This window comes from Canis lupus, chromosome 7, assembly GCF_003254725.2.
Source record: "Canis lupus dingo isolate Sandy chromosome 7, ASM325472v2, whole genome shotgun sequence".
Taxonomy (NCBI): Eukaryota; Metazoa; Chordata; class Mammalia; order Carnivora; family Canidae; genus Canis; species Canis lupus.
Window position 1 is genome coordinate 66,183,387 of NC_064249.1, and position 23,400 is coordinate 66,206,786.

At 38.8% G+C, this 23,400-nt stretch overlaps 1 protein-coding gene across 9 annotated transcripts in view; it reads left to right on the plus strand.

The window, feature by feature from the left end:
• The window catches only part of ESCO1 (establishment of sister chromatid cohesion N-acetyltransferase 1), a 73,047-nt gene continuing 49,647 nt past the window's right edge, over nt 1-23,400 (plus strand). For 6 of the 9 annotated variants that reach the window (XR_003128627.3, XR_003128628.3, XM_025429342.3 and 3 more), the window contains exons 1-3: nt 95-135; nt 15,765-15,864; nt 18,954-19,219. The gene's annotated coding sequence lies outside the window, so the exon portion shown is untranslated. Of the gene's footprint in view, nt 136-278; nt 413-15,764; nt 15,865-18,953; nt 19,220-23,400 lie in introns of those variants that run through there. The other 3 variants (XM_035718794.2, XM_035718795.2, XM_049112847.1) reach the window with 3 other exon arrangements.

Consider the following 23,400-nt stretch of genomic DNA (forward strand, 5'->3'; position numbering starts at 1 on the left):
GCCGTCGTCGCCGGAAGTTTGGCGTATTTGCACCGCGGGAGAGGCGGCGGTCGCGGCAGGAGCAGCTGTCTCCTGGTACCCGGATGTGAGGCGATCCGCTGGCTCGCGTTGGACCCTCGGCCGGGAGCGAGGAAGGTAAGGCTGTCTTTGCAGCCGTCCCCCCCGCCCAGTGTCGCGCCGCCTGCGTCCTCACCTCGCTTTTGCCAGCCTCTCGGGAGAGCTGGGTGACTCCCTCCCCCCCTTCCTGTCCCACCTCCTGTGTCGTTTTGCATCGTGCGCTTCTTCCTACTCCTCTGGTCCGGGCTCCTGGAGCTCCTGGGAGGGAGTGGGCGGCCCAAAGACCCTGTCGCTGGAGGTGGGCACTCATCCTGGCGTCTCGGCTGCGGGTCGCCTCATCACCTGCCGCTGCTGGGTAGGTAGGCAGAGGTACTGAGGGGCCGTGACGGAGGACCGCGGGTCAGGCCAGGGCTCCCAAGGCGGCCGACGGGGCATCCGGAACCCCGAGGTGAGGCGCGCAGCCATTGCAGCTGCTGGGGCGGTGTCGGCGCTGGCCGGCAGGTAGCCCCGGGCCTTGTCCCCGCCCTCGGCGGCGTTCCCTCCCCGCGCTTTCCGCGGGCCAGCCCCGCCAGCCGTCGCAGAGTTGCGGTCCCTGCGGCTTGCTCCTCCGCCTCCGCCGTCGCCGCCGGCCGCTGACCCCGCCTGAACCTTGAGGCCTCTGCAATCTGCGGGGTGCTATGTGGGGCTCTTGGAGGGGAGCAGTGGCCTGGGTCCAAGGTCAGCGAGTAATTCAGGTTGGACTTGAAGGTCTGGGCACAGGTAGGGCCGATCTGGAGTAGAAATGGGTGCATTGAAGGCCATAGTGAAGTTGATAGGGATAGATGCGGGCAGAAGGGATTGATTGGGTCCTTTATTTTGGTCACTGTTCGTTCATGAGATTATTTACAAGGTGGGGGGGGGGCTTTTTTTTTTTTTTTTTTAATTCAGGCGGAATGGGATAGCGAGTCCAGAAATTAGAGAAGTCTCCCATCCCCACACTAGAAACCTCTCCTCACCCCCCACCTCTCATCTCCCCATCCCCCCACCTCTAAATTTGAGTTCCTGGAAACCCTGGCGCAGGTACTGTATTTTCCGGGGGCGGGCAGGGCGCAGAAGCAGTTAAATCGTTGTGCTTTGAGGAGTACTGTGAACCTTTTTTTTAGGTAGTTGAAATGGGATTCACTGAGCAGGAAGTAATTGCAGCACCCAGTATTTAACTAGTATTATCACATAATGTTTCAGTGAATAATGAACTTTTGCAAAAACCAATGAAAGAGGGCCACTTAGTGGAATAGTAAGATGTGAGTGGGTTTTGCTTTTCCTCCTTTAATTTTAAAAAGCTAGGTAACACGGATTTCAGTTTAAAACCTAGTTGCAGCGAACTCTGGTACTTTCAGTCTCTCTTTTTGTTGGGTCTTTAGTTTCTGCTTTTCATAAGGCATCTACGACAATGGAACGATTTTTAGTTTGAACAACTTAATACTTCTCGTTATGGAATTAGATATGCGAGTAGGATGAAAAGTGCTTAAAAACCGCTTAATTTGGAAGCTGCAGATTCAGGCCTAGGGCATGTAAGGAAATCAGAAAACTTTCTCCTTTTTAGGCAGAATGCAGTATAGATTATTATATATATAATTATATATATAATTTTGGTTAGATGTGTGACTTCGGAAGTACTCTTCTTAGAACAAAACTTGCCCTGGCTTATGAGCTTCTGTCCACCGTAATCATCCTGGCTTAGGAAGATTTGCTATCATTTCTCATTGGTCCATATTACAATTCTGTAATGAACAATGATTTTTTTTAACATCAGACTCATTTATACAAAGTTTTGTGCTACGCATTTAAATCAATAAATTATGCTTCCAAAAGGAAGGAAAAAGAGCCCTAATTAATAAATAACATTACCCCCCATTGCTGGATGCCTTTTATAGCTTGGTGATTTATTACAGCATGGGCTGATTGTATTTATTGTAATAATGACGGTAACTAGCATTGCACGGTTCAAAATAATTTTTTTTAAGATTTTTATTTATTTATTTATTCATGAGAGACACAGAGAGAGGGGCTGAGACATAACGCAGAGGGAGAAGCAGGCTCCCTGCTCCATCCCTGGACCTGGGGATTAGGCCCTGAGCCACTCAGGCATCCCAATGATTTTTTTTTTTTTTAAGATTATTTATTTATTCATGAGACACACACACAGAGAGAGAGAGAGAGAGAGAGAGAGAGAGAGGGACAGAGACAGAGACAGAGGGAGAAGCAGGCTCCATGCAGGGAGCCTGACATGGGACTTGATCCCGGGTCTTCAGGATCAGGCCCTGGACTGAAGGCAGTGCTAAGTCGCTGAGCCACCTGGGCTGCCCTTTGTTGTTGTTGTTGTTTTTTTAATTTTTTTTAATTTTTATTTATTTATGATAGTCACACAGAGAGAGAGAGAGAGAGAGAGAGGCAGAGACAGGCAGAGGGAGAAGCAGGCTCCATGCACCAGGAGCCCGACGCGGGATCCGATCCCGGGTCTCCAGGATCGCGCCCAGGGCCAAAGGCAGGCACCAAACCGCTGCGCCACTCAGGGATCCCTGTTGTTGTTGTTTTTAATAGTTAAAATATTTTTCCATGATTTTGGGGGGGCAGATTTAGGTTCCATGTAGAGTTCTTTGATTAACCTTTCTTGAAGGTGATCAGAAGTTTTTTAAGATGTTGTTTGAAATCAGCTCTAGTAAAATTGTTATTGTAGGTAATTCATTTAAGGGCTGTGTTACTCTTCAGCAGCCCAAATTTTTCTGTGCATCTTTTTCTTGATGTAGTGAAAGTTCTTTGTCTCTATTTCTGTATAAGTTCTATGTTATAGCTGTATCATACTACTGTAGTACCTTTTGGCAGATGGATAATTCTGCTAGCTTGACCATCCTTTTTTTTTTTTTGAGGGAGCTGTATGTTATGCTTAATTGCATTATGGTACATCTGAAGAAAGCAGTATTTATGTCTTCTGCTTTTTTCAGCTTACTTCAAAAACATTGATGGCTGCAAATGTGAGATTCGGAGAGAGGAAATAAAGTGGAGTATTAAATATTATTTTAAAGAAGTGGCTCTCAGACTTTTTGGCTTAGGATCTCTTTACACTCTTAAATTATCTAGGATTCCAAGTAGCTTTTGTTTATATGGCTTACGTCTATTGGTAATTCTTGCAATCTAAGTTATTTTAAATATTTAATTCATTTAACCACAGCTAATAACCTAATTACAGGTTAGTATAAATAACATTTTTTTATGAAAAACAACTATTTTCCAAAACAAAAATTTAGCGAAAGAATGGCAACTGTTTTACATTTCTGTAAAACAAAACGCAGAGGGACTGAGACATCTCTTTACCATTTGGCCTAATGGAAAATGGCTAGATTTTCCTATCAATTTTTGCACTCAGTCATATGTTATTCTGGTTGAAGTGTATGAAGAAAATTCAGCTTCACACCAAATATGTTGGGAAGAGTACATTAATAATCTTTTCAGTTAATTGTGATATTTTTCTTTGATTCTACAACAAAACTCAACAAGTGGTAATTTTTTAAAGGTTAATTGCAATGTGGAATCTGAAATCAGCTCTATATACTTTTTATACAATGTTGTGTTAAAAATCATTGGTCTGTTTTGCACTTTAATCTTTTACTCAATGATTTTGATTTAATGTACCCCTTCAAAGGATCTCTGGAATCCCCATGGTCCCCATATCACGCCTTGAGAACTATTGCTTTAATGTAAATAATTCAGTAGTTTAGAATGAATGTAGTTACTGAAGCTGAAAGGGGTAATGATAGTATGGAAGTGAAGTTGTCAAATAGTTAAGGGAAACCAGGGGTAACTAAGGTAAATATTTTCTTTTTTATGCTTTTTATAAGAAATACTATTGTATCAGTAATATTAATGTTTATAACTAATTTTTAGTGTATTTATTAACAAGTGCTTATGATGTGCCAGGAGCTCTTTTAAGGAGTTTATATTAGGGAATATTTCTTTTGTATCGTCTTCAGTGATGGTTAAGAGAAAGGCAAATATAACTTAACTTCTTTTCCTACAGATAGTACAGTCTTCCTGATGTATTATTTGTAATGCAGATACAGTTCCATTTTATTTTATTTTGTTTTATGTTTAAGTAAGCTCTAGGTCCCAGCATGGGGCTTGAACTTCCACTTGGAGTTCAAGAGTGGCATGCTCTCCTGACTCTCCTAGCCAGCCAGGTGCTATCTATCTATTCATTAATTTTATTTTTTTACTTTTTAATCTTTTATTTATTTATTTTTTAAAAATACTTTATTTATTTATTCCTGAGAGACACAGAGAGAAGGCAGAGACATAGGCAGAGGGAGAAGCAGGCTCCTCACAGGGAGCCCAATGTGGGACTTGATCCCAGGACCCCAGGATCACGCCCTGAGCCAAAGGCAGACACTCATCTGAGCCACTGGTGTCCCCAATGTCTAACTTTAAAGATTTTATTTATTTGAGAAAGAGAGAGAGTGCGGGCGGGGAGCAGAGGGAGAGGGCGAAGCAGACTCCCTGCTGAGCAGGAAGCCCAATGCCTGCTCCATGAAGGGCTTGATCCCAGGACCCTGATATAGTGACCTGAGCTGAAGGCAGACACTTAAGGGATTGAGCCACCTAGGCACCCCTCCAGTCTCTCATTTCAATATTTTTATCACCCCAAGAAGTCCCATGCCTATACTAGTGTGTCATTCATTTCCATTCCTTCCTAGCCCTTTACTACCAGCAAGCCATTTGTTTTTATAGATTTGTCTGTTCTGGACATTTCATATAAATTGAATCATATAACATGTGATCTGGACATTTTATGTAAATTGGATCATACAACATAATCTTTTGTGACTAGCTTCTTTTACTTAGCATAATGTTCTGTGTAGCTTGTATGAGTACTTCATTCCAGTTTTTGGCTAAATACAATTTGTTATATGTGTATACCACATTCTGTTTATTCATTTATCAGTTGATGGACATTTAGATTGTGTCTGCTTTTTGACTGTTACGAATAATGCTGCTATGAACATTTGTGTACAAGTTATTTTGTAGATGTAATCAGATTCACTTTCAAGCTTTCCCAACATATTTTACATAAACAATATTTAATTTTTTATTTCACGGGTGATAAGTTTGTTCATTTTTGATGTGAAAGATACAAACGTTACCTAAACCCTTAAGTAAAATGTGAAAGTATTCTTTGTGTACTCTTTCATCTCCATCTTTAACACTGTTAATGTTTTAATGTATATGCTTTCAGTGTGTTTTCTCTGTGTTAGCACAATTGTATATGACACATTCATTTATTTCTTTCTTGGAAATTATATTTATGCAGTTTGTGTACTTTTTATTTCTAATTATTATTTTTTAAAAATGATTTTATTTATTAGAGAGAGAGAGAGGGAGAGAGCATGATCAGGGTAGGGGAGAGGAGCAGAGGGTGAGGGAGAAGCAGACTTCTTGCTAAGTGGGGAGTCCAATGAGAGGCTTGATTGATCCCAGGACCCTGAGATCATGACGTGAGCTGAAGGCAGACGCTTAACTGACTGAGACACCTAGATGATCATAGATCTGTGTTGGCATTTTATTTTTCTTTTTTTGGGCATTTGGGCTGTTTTGGATATTTTTGTGATGTAAATGCTTCTGTTTCATCATTGTTGTCATTATTAAATTGTCCCTTTTTTTTTTTTTTGGCTTTGTTTTCCTGATGTGGGTGGATGGTGGTATAATAAATTGTGGAGGATGAGCATAGTAGAATGACAGTTGAATTTAAGTTGCCTTTAAGAAATCAGGATGGAGATGTCTAGTAGGCTGTTGGATATCCCGAGTAGCACTAGGGATAGAGATTTTCTTGGGGATCTGATTGTGTCTTAACAGTTTATAGGCAGTAATTGGAGAAATTGATGTTTTTGGATAAATTATCTAGTGAGTGTCTTTTGTAATGAGAGGACAAAACCTTGGAATGCTAATTTATAAGAGGCTGGTAGAAGAAGAGAATTTTAAAAATTAAGGAAGTTGTCCATATCTGGCTTTTGTTTTTGTAAGCTCTATGCCCAGCATAGGGCTTGAACTCATGACCCCTAGATCAAGAGTCGAACCCGAAATCAAGAGTTGGATGCTCTACTGACTGAGCCAGCTGGGGCCCCCTTCTCCTTTTTTATTTTATTTTTTTATTTTTTTATTTTTTCCTTCTCCTTTTTTAAAGTAAACTCTAGGGATGCTTGGGTGGCTCAGAGGTTGAGCATCTGCCTTTGGCTCAGAGTGATCCTGCAGGGAGCCTGCTTCTCCCTCTGCCTCTGCCTCTGCCTCTCTGGGTCTCTCATGAATGAATAAATAAAAACTTTAAAAAAACAAAACAAAACGGTACCTGGGTGGCTCAGGTGTTTAAGTGTCTGCCTTCAGATTAGCTCATGATCTCAGGGTCCTGGGAATCAAGCCCTACATCAGGCTTCTGGCTCAGCAGGGAGCCTGCTTCTCCCTTTCCCTCTGCCTATCACTCCCCCTACTGTGCACTTTCATTTTCTGTCAGACAAATAAATAAAATCTTAAAAAAAAAAAAAAAAAAAACTATTGTAGAATCCAACTCAGTATACCTTTCAATCCCACCCTCAGTTCTAAAAATCAAATATTTTTCAGACAGTAACAAATGTCCCCTGAGAGGCAAAATCACCCTTGTTCGAGCATTTGGCTTACCTTCTTTTCAATTCCTCTAGCAGTAGTGTCTGTTAGGTAAGCAAAATGCTGGAGCTGCACAAATCTCAGCAACCTTCTGTGTTCCTGCACTATATTCAAGTTTCTGTAAGGCTTAGTGTTTGGTGATTCCTGTTCTTTCTTTCCACAAGCTTTGGCTCTAAAAATTGAGTCTTCACTTTCTTATTTCTCTGGGTATCCTGCCAATTCATTCACCTACTATTTAAGGTAATCCAAGTATTTCTCATGTTCTAAAACCTCCTAAAAACACTTAGAGATTAAAAAACATTTTAAGTAACAAAGTTTAAGCTAATTACTGCTAACCAAAAATGTAAAATGTCACAACTGAAGCAAAGATAGACCATTAATAGAGAATGCTACAGAAAATATACACAGTAACACAAGGTACTGCCCCTAACAAGTTTTTCCAAACATTCAAAACCTTAATTTCTATTACACAAATGGCTCCAAACTATGTAGGTAACATTCTCATCAGCTTATTTTAAGTGGCATATATGGTTGGGGATAAAAAAAATTTTTGTAAGAACAAAACTAAAAAAAGGACTATAAGCCCCAACCAGTAATTTTAGCAACAGGATACCCACTATCAATATTTATCCTAAGAAGAGAAGCAGAAATACCACTGTAAAAATTATATTCAGAATCAATCAACTTGATAGAAAAAACAAACTGTAAAACTGCTGTAATTTTCTCAAATTGGTAATAGTGATTCAGTAAAATTCAGCATTACTTAAAACTCTAAAAAACCTAGATATGGGGGCCTGGGCTGGCTCAGTTGGTAGAGCATGTGACTCTTGATCTGAGGTCATAAGTTTGAGCTCCATGTTGGGATTAGTTTTTTTTTTTTTTCCTAAGAGTTTATTTTATTTATTTTTAAAAAGATTTTATTTATTTATTCATGAGAGACACAGAGAGGCAGAGACAGAGGCAGAAGGAGAAGCAGGCTCCATGCAGGGAGCCCAATATGGGACTTGACCCCAGGATCATGCTCTGAGCTGAAGGCAGACACTCAACTGCTGAGCCACCCAGGCACCCCAAGATTTTATTTATTAATTCATGAGAGACACACACACAGAGGCAGGGACATAGGCAGAGGGAGAAGCAGGCTCCTTGCAGTGAGCCTAATGTAGGACTCAATCCCTGGACCCCAGGATCACAACCTGAGCAAAGGCAGACGCTCAACCGCTGGGCCACCCAGGTGTCCCGTTCTTGCCACTTTTATTCAACATTGTACTGGAGGGTCTAGCCAGGGAAATTAAGCAAGAAAAAGATATATAGGCATCCAAATTGGGTGATAGGCATGCAGGAGGGCCTATGATGTGATAAGCAATGGGTGTAGAACACATCTGTAACTAATTGAATTTTTAAAAATCAAATAACAAATAAAAGTGATACAGAACTGTAAAAAAAAATAAAGTAAAATAAGGGCATCCAGATTGGAAAGGAGAAATAAGGGCAGCCCCAGTGGCGCAGCGGTTTAGTGCTGCCTGCAGCCCGGGGTGTGAACCTGGAGACCTGGGATCGAGTCCCACATCGGGCTTCCTGCATGGAGCCTGCTTCTTCCTCTGCCTGTGTCTCTGCCTCTCACTCTCTCTCTCTCTTTCTCTCTTTCTGAATAAATAAATCTTAAAAAAAAAAAAAAGGAAAGGAGAAATAAAATGATTTCTGTTTGCAGATGACATGATCTTATATGTAGAAATTCTCAGAAATCCATGAAAAAGGCCCTAACACCTATTAGTTTTAATAAGTGAATTCAACAAGGTTTTATGATACAAAATCAATGCAGTTGTATTTCTGTATACTAGTAATGAACGATCTAAAATGGAAATTAAGAAACCAGTTTCTTTTATAACAGAATCAAAAAGAACAAGGTACTTAGGAATAAATTTAACAAATGAAGTGTGAGGCTTGTACTCTGAAAATTCTAAAATATCATTTAAAAAATTAAAGACGACTTGAGTAAATGAAAAGCTATCCATGTTCAAGAATTGGAAGACTTACTCTTAAGATGGCAATACTCCTCAGATTGATCTACAGATTCAGTGTAATCCCTATCAAAATCCTAGCTGACATTTTTGCAGAAATTTGCCAGCTGATCCTAAAATTAATATCAGAGAGCCAGAATAATCTTGGAAAAAGAATAGTGAAGTTGAGAGACTCACACTTTCTTATTTAAAAACTTAACTACAAAGGGAGCCAAGAGTATATGATGGGGAAATGACAGTCTCAATAAATGTTAATGGGAAAACTGGACAGCCACATACAAAAGAATGAAACTGGACCACTATCTTAAATTACATACAAAAATTAATTTAAAGTGGATTAAAGACTTGAATGTAAGACTTGAGAACATAAAACTCCTGGAACAAAAACATAGGGAGTAAGCTCCTTGACATAGGTCTTGGTGGTGATGTTGTGAATATACAATGGAGGTGCCTGGGTGGCACAGTAGGTTAAGTGTCCAGCTCTTGGTTTCAGCTTGGATCAGGGTTATGGGATTAAACCCTGTGTTGGGCTCTGTGTTGAATGTGGAATCTGCTTGGGACTCTCTCTCACTCTCTCTCTGCCCTTCCACCATGTGCATACATACTCTCTCTCAACTATATAAATCTTAAAAAGCAACAAAAGCAAAAAAACCCAAAAACAACAACAACAACAACAAAAACAAAAAACAAGTGGGACTGCATCATACTAAAAATAGCTTCTGCGTGGCAAAGGAAACTATCACAAAACAAAAAGGCAACCTATGGAATAGAAGAAAATATTTGCAAATTAATATTTGATACGTGGTTTATATTCAAAATAAAAAATCCAATTAAAAATGGGCAGAGGGGATCCCTGGGTGGCTCAGTGGTTTAGCACCTGCCTTTGGCCCAGGGTGCCATCCTGGAGTCCCGGGATCAAGTCCCGTGTTGGGCTCCCGGCATGGAGCCTACTTCTCCCTCTGCCTGTGTCTCTGCCTCTCTCTTTCTTTCTCTCTCTGTGTCTATCATGAATAAATAAATAACTCTTTAAAAAAAAATGGGCAGAAGATCTGAATAGATATTTTTTTCAGAGAAGACATACAATTGGCCAATAGGTGCAAGGAAAGATGCTTAACATCACTAGTCACCAGGAAAATGCAAATCAAAATCACCATGAAATACCATCTTACACCTGTTGGAATGGCTGTCATCAAAAAGACAACAAATAAGTGTTGGCAAGGATGTAGAGAAAGGAAACCCTTGTTTACTGTCAGTGGGGATGTGAATGGGTATCACGAGCGTGGAAAACAGTACGAGGGTGCTTTAAAAAATAAAAAAACAGAACTATCATCCAGCAATACTCCTGAGTATTTTTTTGGAGAAAACAAAAATACTATTTTAAACAGATGTATGCACCCCTTGCTCATTATTCATAGTAATTAAGAACACAGCATAAATGTCCATTGATAAATGGATGAAAAAATATATACACAATGGAGTATTCCTCAGCCATAAAAAATGAAATCTTGCCATTTGTGACAACATGGATAGACCTTGAGGGCATTCTGCTAAGCGAAATAAGTCAGGGAAGACAAATACTGTGTGATCCCATTTGAGGAATCTAAAAACAAACAAAAATAAAACAAACTAAGTGCGTAGATACAGAGAACAGATTGGTGGTTGCCAGAGGTGGGGGTAGGTGAAATGGGTGAAGTTCAGGAAGGGGTCAAAAGGTACAAACTTCCAGTTATAAAATAGTCATGGGGATATAATGTACAGCATAATGACTATAACTAATAATATTATATATTTGGAAATTACTAAGACAGTAGATCATAAAATTTTCATTACGGGATCCCTGGGTGGCGCAGCGGTTTAGCGCCTGCCTTTGGCCCAGGGCGCAATCCTGGAGACCCGGCATCGAATCCCACGTTGGTCTCCTGGTGCATGGAGCCTGCTTCTCCCTCTGCCTGTGTCTCTGCCTCTCTCTCTCTCACTGTGTGCCTATCATAAAAAAAATAAAAAAATAAAAAAAAAAGAGTTGGACACTCAACTGACTAAAAAAAAATTTTTTTTTTCATTACAAGAAAAAAGATTTTAGTGTCTGTATAGAGACACATTAACTGGCTTATTGTGGCGATCATGTTGAAATCTATACAAGTGTGTTAAACACCCAAATCTAATGCAATGTGTCGATTATATCTCAATTAGAAAAAAATTTCTACAAAGCTACAGTAATAGTGTTTGTGGTATTGGCATTAACATCATACAGATGAGTGGAACAGGATAGAGAATTTAGAATTAAACCCACATATTTATGGACAATTGATTTTTTTTTTTTAATTAATTTATTTTTTTTTTATTTATTTATGATAGTCACAGAGAGAGAGAGAGAGAGAGAGGCAGAGACATAGGCAGAGGGAGAAGCAGACTCCATGTACCGGGAGCCCGATGTGGGATTCGATCCTGGGTCTCCAGGATCGTGCCCTGGGCCAAAGGCAGGCGCCAAACCGCTGCGCCACCCAGGGATCCCGACAATTGATTTTTGACTAGATTACCAAGACAATTCAGTAGGTAATGAATGGTCTTTTTTTTTTTTTTTTAAACCCCAAACCTGGGTTTGGTGGGCTTTTATTTATTTATTTTAAGAGTTAAGAGATATATTTATTTATTTATTCATAGAGACAGAGAGAGAGAGGCGCAGAGACACAGGCAGAGGGAGAAGCAGGCTCCACGCAGGGAGCCTGACGGGGAATTCGATCCAGGGTCTCCAGAATCATGCCCCGGGCTGCAGGCGGCGCTAAACCGCTGCGCCACCGGGGCTGCCCAAGAATGGTCTTTAATAAATAGTGCAATGACAGTTGCAAAACTCCAACCTTGTACCATATACAAAATGAACTCAAGATGCAGCAGAGATCTAAATACAAGCTAAAACTAAAACTCATAGAAGAAAACATATAAATCCTCATTGTTTTTCGTTCCTGTTTTTTTATTTATTCGTGAGAGCCACAGAGAGACAGAGGCAGAGGGAGAAGCAGGCTCCATGCAGGGAGCCCAACGTGGGACTTTATCCCGGGACTCTAGGATCATGCCCTGAGCCGAAGGCAGACGCCCAACCACTGAGCCACCCAGGGGTCCCTATCTTCATGGCTTTGAATTAGATAGTAGTTTCTTAGATATGACTCCTAATCACAAGCAACCAAAGAAAACTAGATTAATTGGGCATAAAGACTTGTGCATCAAAGGACTTTATCAAGAAAATGAAATAAGTATTAGAATTGGAGAAAATAGGGATCCCTGGGTGGTGCAGCGGTTTGGCGCCTGCCTTTGGCCCAGGGCGCGATCCTGGAGACCCAGGATCGAATCCCACATCGGGCTCCTGGTGCATGGAGCCTGCTTCTCCCTCTGCCTGTGTCTCTGCCTCTCTCTCTCTCTGTGTGACCATCATAAATAAATAAAAATTAAAAAAAAAAAAAGAATTGGAGAAAATATCTCTAAGCCATACACCTGCTCACAGGGTAATATTTAGATAAAGAATTGTTAGAAACTCAATAATAAAAAGGAAAACAACCCAATTTTAAAAATGAGGAAAGGATTTGAATATATGTTTCTGCAGAGAAGAAATACAAATGGCCAATAAGCTCACAAAATGAAGCTAACTGGGGCATCTGGGTGGCTCAGTTGGTTAAATAAGCATCTGACTTCAGCTCAGGTCATGATCCTGGAGTCCTGGGATCAAGCCCCACATTGGGCTCCCTGTTTCTCATCTCGTTCGTGCTCTTTCTGCTCTTTCTCAAATAAATAAAACTGGAAAAAAAAAGATGCTCACTTAATTAGTCATTAGGATAATGCAAATCAAAAGTACAATGAGATAGCACTTTACACCCAAAAGAATGACTAAAGTTTAAAAAGAATAGTAAAAAATGCTGACAAGGATGTAAAAAAATTGGAACCCTCATACATGGCTGGGGGAAATGTAAAATGATACTTCTGGTTTGGAAAAGTCTTTCTAAAATGGTAGAATTACCATATGGTCCAGCAGTTATACTTCTTGGTATATAACCAAGAGACTGGATACCTGTGTTTACACAAAAACTCAGTAGGGTTGTTCATAGCATAATTTGTGACAGCCACAAAGTAGGAACAATCTGTCAAACATTCATGAACTGATGAATAGTTAAACAAAACATATTCATACAGTGGAATAGTATTCACCCATAAAAATAACGGGTCATTACCGATACATGTTATTGAGCTCTGAAAACATGGTTAAGTGAAAGAAGCCAGTCACAAGAGGCCGCATGTTGTATGATTCCACTTATATGCAACATCTGAAATAGTCAAATCCATAAAAGGTAGATTTGTAGTTACCAGGGGCTGAAGGGAGAGGGGAATGGGGAATGACTTTTAATGAGCATGTTCTTTGTTTTTTTTGGAGGATTTTTTTGAGGTCTTGAAAATGTTCTGGAATTAAATACTGGCAATTGTTACAGAACTCAAATATACTATACTAAAATCCATGAAATTGTATATTATAAATGGTGAATTTTGTGGTAAGGAATTATATGTCAGTCATAAAGTATTTCTTTAAAATTTTTAAAAAATAATTTCAGAGTGGGGGAGGATCAGAAGGAGAAGGAGAGAGAATCTCAAGCAGATTTCTCTGTTGAGTGTGGAGCCCAACTCAGGGCTCAATCCCACAACCCTGAGATCGTGACCTGAGCTGAAATCAAGAGTTGGACACTCAATTTGACTGAGCCACCCAGGCTCCCCGGTCATAAAATGTTTTTTAAGGGACGTCTGGGTGGCTCAGTGGTTGAGTGTCTGCCTTCGGCTCAGGGCATGATCCTGGAGTCTTGGGATCGAGCCCTGCATCAGGCTCCCTGCATGGAGCCTGCTTCTCCCTCTGCCTATGTCTCTGCCTCTCTCTTTTTGTCTCTCTCATGAATAAATAAATAAATCTTTTAAAAAAAAGTTTTTTAAAAAATGACTTTAATGTTAAAATATATTGAGTGACGTACAATCCAAATAATTTGTTTTCTTTTCTATTTAAATTTTTTTTATAATCATGGTGCACCTGGGTAGCTCAGTTAAGCATCTACCTTTGACTCAGGTCGTGATCTCCAGGTCCTAGGATTGAGCCCCATGTTGACTCAGCAGGGAGTCAGCTTCTCTTTCTCCCTCTGCCACCCTGCTCCCTGCTTGTGCACTCTCTCTTAAGTAAACAAATACAATCTTAAGATGTAAAAAAAAAAATCGAAATATTTAAATGATTAAAATTTGAGTACATTTTATTATAAAGCACCGTGGGAAATTGCATGTACTCAGTCTCGGGTACTTTCTAATGAGCCTTGTAAGATTTCTTTCTGTAGTAAAATATAAATGTTACCTTAGGTTTTCTGAAGTGGTTATTTAATGTAAAGCTTAATTATTGGTTTTTTGACCCTGATATTTTCTTTAGGATTATATTAATAAGCTAGGTCTGGGGTGTAGGAAGGAGGAGTCTTATCAGTTTGCTAACGGGTTAGAGGGTGCATTTCAGTTCTTGATTGCAAGATTTTATTTAAGGGTTATGAAGAAAAGGGTTTATTAAGTTCTGTAATGCTAGGTTAGTGATAGTTCAGCATGAGGGGCAAACTTAAGTTGAAGTAGTTCTTAGCACACTTGAATAGGTGATTGATAATTACTGTAGAGTTGTGTATCAGTTTAACTCTCTTCTAAGGTAGGTCTCAACTGTTAAATCTATTATTAGAATATTTAGAAATTGTGAGGAATAGATATAAAAGAAGATAAATAATCATTTAAAAATTATAGTTCTTAGTGGTAAAGTAATAAAAGATGATAAATGAGGTTTTTAAAATTATATTTCTGGGGCTTAATGTTTGGTAAGTTTAGGGCTTCTCAGATAATAATTGTGATATGTATTAGCTCTTGCTGTATAAGAAACTGCCCTAGAGGGCAGCCCCGGTGGCTCAGTGGTTTGGCCCCGTCTGCAGCCTGGGGTGTGATCCTGGGGACCCGGGATCGAGTCCCACATCGGGCTCCCTGCATGGAGCCTGCTTCTCCCTCTGCCTGTGTCTCTGCCTCTTTCTCTCTGTGTCTATGAATAAATAAATAAAATCTTTAAAAAAAGAAGAAAGAAACTGGGATCCCTGGGTGGCGCAGCGGTTTGGCGCCTGCCTTTGGCCCAGGGCGCGATCCTGGAGACCCGGGATCGAATCCCAAGTCAGGCTCCCGGTGCATGGAGCCTGCTTCTCCCTCTGCCTGTGTCTCTGCCTCTCTCTCTCTCTCTCTCTCTCTCTCTCTGTGACTATCATAAATAAATAAAAAAAAATTTAAAAAAAAATTAAAAAAAAAAAAAAGAAACTGCCCTAGAACTCAATAAACAGCAGTTATTTATTCTTGATCATGCATTTTCAGAGCAGCAATAGGTTAGGTGACTTAGGTTAGGCTTGGCTGGGCAGCTCTGGGTGTGGGTAGGCTTTATTTCTCACTGTGGGTTAGGCTTGGCACCTCATTTGGGATTTGGCTCAGTTCTACTGTATGTCTTTATTTTGGGGTCTATGCTGAAGGGCTGCCTTCATCTGCCTGAAATTCTTTTCATGGTGAGGGCCGGGGTACAAGAGGGCAAGCCCGACTGCACAAAGACCTTTCAAACCTCTGTGTGCATCATTTCTGCTAATATACCATTGTTAGATGGCTAGGGTTATGGGGGCAAGGAGGTAGACTCTGCCCACCATGAGGCCAAAGGAAGACCTGTGACCAAACTTAGCACCAGTTGGGAAGGAAAATTGACTCCTTCCATGGAGAGGAGTTTTGTAGGTGATGATTATATTTGAAGAAAATCTTAATTTATTATATGGTATAAAAATGAAATATATGATGCTTTGTCTTTCATTAGTTGTTTACTTAGTCTAGCTTAATCTTAAGTTCTAATATACGAGTTTGTAGACAATAGTACTTTTATATTTTCATGTGTTTTAATAGATTGTTTTACTTTAGTTAATAGGATTTTTTTTTTTTAAGATTAATTCCCAAACACAGGAAGTTATTAAAAGCATCATTCATTGGAAACATCATCAGTCAACTTAAAGAAACAGTGATATGTGATTTCTGTCTTAGTAAGGTAAGTGGCTTATACTTTCATAATTTAGTGCCTTCCGAGATGAATTAGTGTGCCAAATATACTTTATATTTCCAGAGAAATGTAACATGTTTTAATTTTTTAAGTTGGTTATATGTCTACATAATAAAACATTTGAGTGGATATATAGTGAAAAGTAAGCTTTTTCACTATCCTGACACTTGGTTTTGTAGTTCTCTTTCCAAGAAATAACCACTATTTCTTATGTATCTTTCCATACCTATTGTGTGTTTACACAATCATTTCCTTTCTCCCACTCTTTTTCTAAGAACTTGCTATTTTTACCCTGTTCTGCACCTTGCTTTTTTTTGGTTTAATAAAGTTTCTTGGTTGCAGGTATAGGGACGAATCAGTTACTTACAGCACTATTTTTTTTGACAGCTTTATTAAAGTATAATTTATGTACAGTAAGCTTCACTCTTTTAAACTGTACAATTTCAAAAAAAATAAACTGTACAATTTCAAAAAAAATAAACTGTACAATTTCAAAATATCTGTATTTTGACAGATAAATGCACTCTTGAAACTGCCATTATAGTCAAAACACAGAACATTTCCATTGCTTCCAAAAATCTGTCTCTCCTCTTTTGACACTAGGGAATGACTCATCTGCTGTCTTACTGTAGTTTACAGTTGACCCTTGAACAATATGGGTTTGAATTGTATGGATCCACTTAGATGCAGATTTTTTTTCAATAAATGTCTTGAAAAATTTTTTTTTCAGATTTGTGGCAATTTGAAAAAAACTTGCAGATAAACCATGTAGCTTAGAAATATTGAAAAATTAAAAAGTTAAGTGTTTCATGAATACATAAAATATATGTAGTTATCTCATAAAATATTCACAGATCTGTTAATAAATGTTAAGATTTATTAAAATGTATGCACACACAGACTGTAGGTTGCATCATTTACAGTCAAAAGAAATGTAAATATGCAGTATTAAATCATAACTGCTAAAATTAACTATATTATGTACTCTTCTACTGTAATAATTTCATAGCCATCTCATGTTGCTGTTGTGGTGAGCTCAAGTGTTTGAGTCTGCTTAAAACCCTGTGATGCTAATCATTTCTGTGTGAGCAATTTGTCTCTCCAGTAAATTGTATATCACTGTAAAAAAGTGATCTCTGCAGTTTTTGCATATTTTTCATCGTGTTTAGTGCAATACTGTAAACCTTGAACGATACCATGGGATCCATATGAAGTGCCACTAGTGGTGCTGGAAGTGCTCCCAAGAAGCAGGGAAAAGTCATGACATTACAAGAAAAAGTTGAATTTCTTGATAAAGTACCATAGATTGAAGGCCTGCAGCTACAGTTGCCCTTCAGTTCAAGATAAATGAATCTAGTTTAAGGACCGTTGTAGGAAAAGAGAAGGAAATTTGTGAAGCTGTTGTTATAGTTATGCCCAAAGGCATCAAAACCTTGTACTTTTTGAAATACCTATTTATCTTGTATTGAAAATGCAGCTTTTATGTGAATGCAGGATTGCTGTAAGAAAGGCATACCTACAGACTCATATGATTTGAGAAAAGATAAGGTCGTTGTATGACAACTTAAAGCAAAAGGAAGGTGAAGGGTTCTAAAGCTGGAGAATTTAGTGCCAGCAAAGGATGGTTTGATAATTTTAGAAAGAGATTTGACTTTTAAAATGTCAGGAAAACAGAGGAAGCAGCTTCTGCTGACCAAGAGGCAGCAGATGAGTTTCCAGATGCCATTAAGGAAATCATTGAGGAGAAAGAATATCTGCCTGAACGGGTTTTTTAATGTAGATCCAAGCCTCATTCTGGGGGAAAAAAAATGCCACAAAGGACATTTTAGTAAGGAAGAAAAATAAGCCTTGGGATTTAAGGCAGGGGGGGATAGGCTAATTCTACTGTTTTGTGCAAATGCAATTGGATTTATGATGAGGCCTGTCCTTATGTATAAAGCTGCTGATCTCCAAATCTTGAAGGGAAAAGAAAAACACCAGCTGCCAGACATTTTTTTAAACTAACCTCTTCGTCCAAGGTGAGGCTCGAACTCATGACTTGGAGATCAAGAGTCTCATGCTCTACTGACTGAGCCAGCTAGGGGCACCTCAGACTCTTGGTTGTACATCAAAAACGCCTGGACAATGAGAAACCGTTTTCGGGATTGATTCCATCAATACTTTGCCCCTTAAGTTAGGAAGTACCTTTCCAGTAAGGCACTGTCTTTTAAAGTTCTTTTGATCTTAGACAATGTCCTTGGGCACCCAGAATCCAATGAGTTCAACACCAAAGGCATCAAAGTGGTCTACTTGCCCTCAAACACAACATCTCTAATTTAGCCTCTAGATTAGGAGGTCTTCAGGACTTTTAAGGCTTATCACACATGGTACTCTATAGAAAGAATTTTCAGCATTATGGAAAAGAACCCTGATAGACCATCATGAAAGTCTAGAAGGATTGCATCATTGAAGATGCCATCATTGTTTATAGAATAAGCCGTGAAAACCAGCAAGCCCAAAACAGTAGATTCCTGCAGGAGAAAAATGTATCTAGAAGTTGTGTATGACTTCACAGAATTTACAACAGAGCCAATAAAGGAAATCATGAAGGAAATGGTAGATGTGGCAAAAAGGTGGGGGTGTGTAAAGGTTTTTAAGATACAGATCTTGGAGAAATTCAAGAGCTAATAGATGCCACACAAAAGGAATTAACAGAAGATGCCTTGATGCGGGTAAGCACATCTGAACCAGGCCAGATGATGAAGAAGAAGATGTGGATGAAGCAGTGCCAAGAAAACAGATTGACATTAGACAGTCTGGCAGAAGAATTCTAATTATTCAAGACTGCTTTTGACTTTTTATAGGGCATGGACCCTTCTATGATATGGGGACTGAAGCTAAAGCAAATGGTAGAAGGATTGTACTGTATAGAAACATTTTTAAAGAGATGAAAAAGCAAAACTGTCAGACATATTACAGTGTATTTCCATAAAGTTACACCAAGTTGGCTTGCCTCTTCTGCCTCCCTTTTCACCTTCACCTTTTCTGCTATCCCTGAGACACCAAGACCAACCCCTCCTCTTCCTCCTCCTCCTCAGCCTACTTATTGTGAAGAGTGAAAACAAGGATGAAGACATTTATGATGATCCACTTCCATTTAATGAATAGTAAATAATCATCATGCCATACAGTTAATAAACTTACCTGTTGTGTGTGTGTCTTCGTGTGAAAATCTAATAACTGTATGGCAAGAACTGTCTGAGACGTTTTTTGTCATCATCATCATTGCTTAAGTATTCATCGTGTAGAAAATCATGACAAGACTTATGTGGAAGTGGATAGCCTATCCTTACATAGGCATAAGGTGAGTGATATTTAATATAAAATTAATAATGTGTTTTCTTACTGTTTTGTAACTTTCAAAGAATTACTGTACAGTATGCTTCTCTGTCTCTTTGTAATTGGCGTATCTCTATATCTGCCTGTCATCACAGGTAAGTGGTTTTTAGAAAAAATGTGTTTCCAATATATTAATGAGTATGACTGTAATACTGTATGACATAAAAGTTATATGATTTATTCATTAGTGTATTTGCTAGTCCAGCGTGAAGCAATTGATCAGTTATACTAGGCTACTATAAAGCAGTCATATTGCTGCTTCATTACAGTGTGTAAATTGTTATATCTGTAAGTAAACATGAATTTTTTTTTTCACGATATCTTTTCACTTTTGATGTGTACTGTTAATAAGAGCATGTAACCTTTATAGTGTTTTATATTACTTAGGACAATATGGGTGTAGGTCCTGACAGATGATTCATTTTGTAAAAGGATGATGTAAATTTATGCTATCAACAAATACAGTACAGTACTATAAATTTATTTTCTTTTCCTTATGATTTTCTTAACATTTTCTTTTCTCTAGCTTTATTGTAAAAATATAGTTTATAATGCATATATCACAAAATATGTATTAATTGACTGTTAATGTTATTGATACAGCTTCTGGTCAACAGTAGGCTAGGCTGTATTAGTAGTTTTGGGGAGAGTCAAAAGTTAAATGCAGGTTCTTGACTGTGCTGGGGTTTGGCTCTCAACTCCTGCTTTGTTCAAGGGTCAACTATAGTTACTTTTTCCAGAATTGTAAGTGGAATCATACATTATGTACTCTTTTTGGCCAGCTTTTTTCACTCACCATAATGGTTGTGAGGTTCATCATATTGTTCCAGTAGTTCATTCCTTTCTGTTGCTGAGTACTTTTCTATTATACTATTGATATAACACACTTTGTTGCCCATTCACCTGACCTTTGTTTTTTTTCAGATTTTGGTTATTGTGCATAGAAGTGCTTTGAAGATTTTTGTTTTAAAGATAATTATTTATTAGAGCAAGCATGTGCAAATGCATGAGAGAGTGGAGGTGAGGGGCAGAGGGAGAGGGAAGGGAAAGGGAAAGGGAGAGAATCTCAAGTAGACTCCTTGCTCAGCACAGAGCCTGATGTGGGGCTTGATCTCACAACCCTGAGATCATGACCTGAGATGAAATCAAGAGTCAGACGCTTAACATTACTGAGCCACCCAAGCGCCTCTGCTTTGAAGATTTTTTATTTTTAGATTTTAAAAAATTTATTCGTTTGAGAGAGAGCAAGCACAAGCAGGGGGAGAGGGAGAGGGAGAAGCCTACTGCCAGCTGAGCTAGGTGCCCAAAGTAGGGCTTCTTCATTCTAGGACCTGTAGATCATGACCTGAGTTGATGGCAGATGCTTAATCATTTGAGCCACTCGGGCACCCTTGCTTTGAAGTTTTTTTTTTAAGATTTTATTTATTTATTCATAGATACAGAGAAAGAGAGAGGCAGAGACACAGACAGAGGGAGAAACAGGCTCCATGCAGGGAGCCCGATGTGGGACTCGATCCCGGGTCCCCAGGATCACACCCCAGGCTGCAGGCGGCGCCAAACCGCTGTGCCACCGGGGCTGCCCGAAGATTTTTTTTTTAAGATTGTATTCTAAAAAAAAAAAAAATAAAAAAATAAAAATAAAAAAAAAAAGATTTTATTCTTATTTATTCATGACAGACATACAGAGAGAGGCAGAGACACAGGCAGAGGAAGAAGTAGAGGAGAAGCAGGCTCCATTCAGGGAGCCTGATGTGGGACTCAATCCTGGGTCTCCAGGATCACATCTTGGGCTGAAGGCAGCGCCAAACCATTGGGCTACCGGGGCTGCCCACTTTGAAGATTTTTGAACATGGTTTTTACAGAGTCCTGCAGAATGAGTAGGATTTTTGCTTTTTTTTTTTGTTTTTTGAAGATTTTATTTATTTATTCATGAGAGACACAGAGAGAGAGAGGCAGGGACACAGGCAGAGGGACAAGCAGGTCCCATGCAGGGAGCCTGATGTGGGACTTGATCCCTGATCCCTGGGACTCTAGGACCACTCCCTGGGCCAAAGTCAGGCGCTAAACCGCCAAGCCACCCATGGATCCCCAGGATTCTTGGTTAAAAAAATCTTTGCCTGCCTCAAAGATTTTTGCTTTTGCTTTCTTTTTGAGCTTTATAGTTTTATATTTATTTCTTTGGTCAATCTCAAGTTATTTTTGTGGGTTGTATGAGGTACGGGTTGATGTTCTTTTTTTCTTTTCTTCTATTTAGATTTCTAGTAGGTCTAGCACTATTTTTTCAGACTTTTCCCCCTATGGATTTGTGTTGGCGCTTCTGCTGAAAATTCATTTGATCATAAACGTATGGGTCTGGTTTTGGATTCTCTATTCCATTGATCTCTGCTTCCTTTATCAGTATTACATTATCTTGATTATTGTAGATTTGTAAGCCTTGAAGTTTGATAGTATTTCAAAAAAATTTTTTTAAAGGCTTTGACTATAAGTTTTAAAATCAAGTTTCTGTATAAAAAGACTGGAATTTTTTTTTTTTAAAGACTGGAAATTTTGCTGAGAATTGAGTTGATGTGATTATGTGGTATTCTATTGGTTATATATATAATTAGGTCAATTTTATAAGTAGCTTATACACCATGTTTGTTTGTTGGGGTATTCAGTCTGTTGATAAAGTGTTGCAATTAATTTTATATTTGTCTTTGAGCACTTAATGCACCTGTGTCTGCAGGTGCATTTCTAAAGTCCTAGAAATGGAATGGTTTGAAAATTAGCATTTATAATTTTGATAGATATTGCTTAATTGTCCTGTATAGACATTGAATTATCTGCAGTAATGTGAGAGTATTTGTCACAAACCTTTGCCAGTACTGTGTTGTTAAACTTCCTGATCTTTGGCCAGTCTGATATGTGATAAATGGTTTTTTTGTTTTTTTTTGAAAAATGGTATTTTGTTTTAGTTCTAACTTCTATTATTCTGTTATTATCACACCAGCCATCTGTGGCTTTTTTTCCTCTGAATATATCATGGTGATTAGCTTTTGCTGTTTCTTGCCAGTGTATTTCTCGTTTTGTTCCTCAAACCTGGCTTCTGAATTTTCTGACAAGGCTTGAAAGTCTTTCTCATTCTGAAAATAAATATTAAAATCCTCCCATATTTTAATCTATTTGCTATGTTTTTTTTTTTAATCTTTATTTATTTATGATAGTCACACAGAGAGAGAGAGAGAGAGAGGCAGAGACACAGGCAGAGGGAGAAGCATGCTCCATGAACCGGGAGCCCGATGTGGGATTCGATCCCGGGTCTCTAGGATCGCGCCTTGGGCCAAAGGCGGCATTAAATCGCTGAGCCACCGAGCCGCCCACTTTTAATTAATTTTTAATGATTAAATTTTTCCTGGACATAACCTCACTCTTTTTTTTTTTTCAAGATTTTATTTATTTATTCATGATAGACATAGAGAGAGAGAGGCAGAGACACAGGCAGAGGGAGAAGCAGGCTCCATGCCGGGAGCCCGATGCGGGACTCTATCCCAGGACTTCAGGATCGTGCCCTGGGCCAAAAGCAGGCGCTAAACCACTGAGCCACCCAGGGATCCCCATAACCTCACTCTTAAACTAAAATTCCCCAGATGGTTATCTACTTGTCCTGACATCAACTGTTGAATAATCTTTTCTTCATTAATTTGAAAGTAATTAAGTTAATACCACCTTTATATTTATTAGCTTCCCTTTTGCACTGGGCCTATTTTTGGAGTTTCTGTTCTCTTCTGTTACTTTCTTGTCTGTTGATTTGTTGGAACTAAATTGTTAATTATTTTAACTAAGTGACACAAATCTACAGCCCATTACTTTTTAAGTTGATTTGTGTATGTGTTGTTGGTATAAACTGGTAAGTGATAACTTACTTGTATTATGTATTTCAGCTGATTGTTTATTTAAAGCTTTTGGTTTTGATTTTTAAATTTTTTATTTATACACCTTTATGAATTCACAGAGTAATAATTTTTGTGGGTTTTTTTCCTTGCAAATAATAATTTACATGTATAATATGTATGTGGTCAAGATTTACCCCCCTCTGTAGAAGCTTGAGGATCATCATTTTGTCCTCATGATACACTTTTTAACAGCTTTTGAAACACATCCATTGTA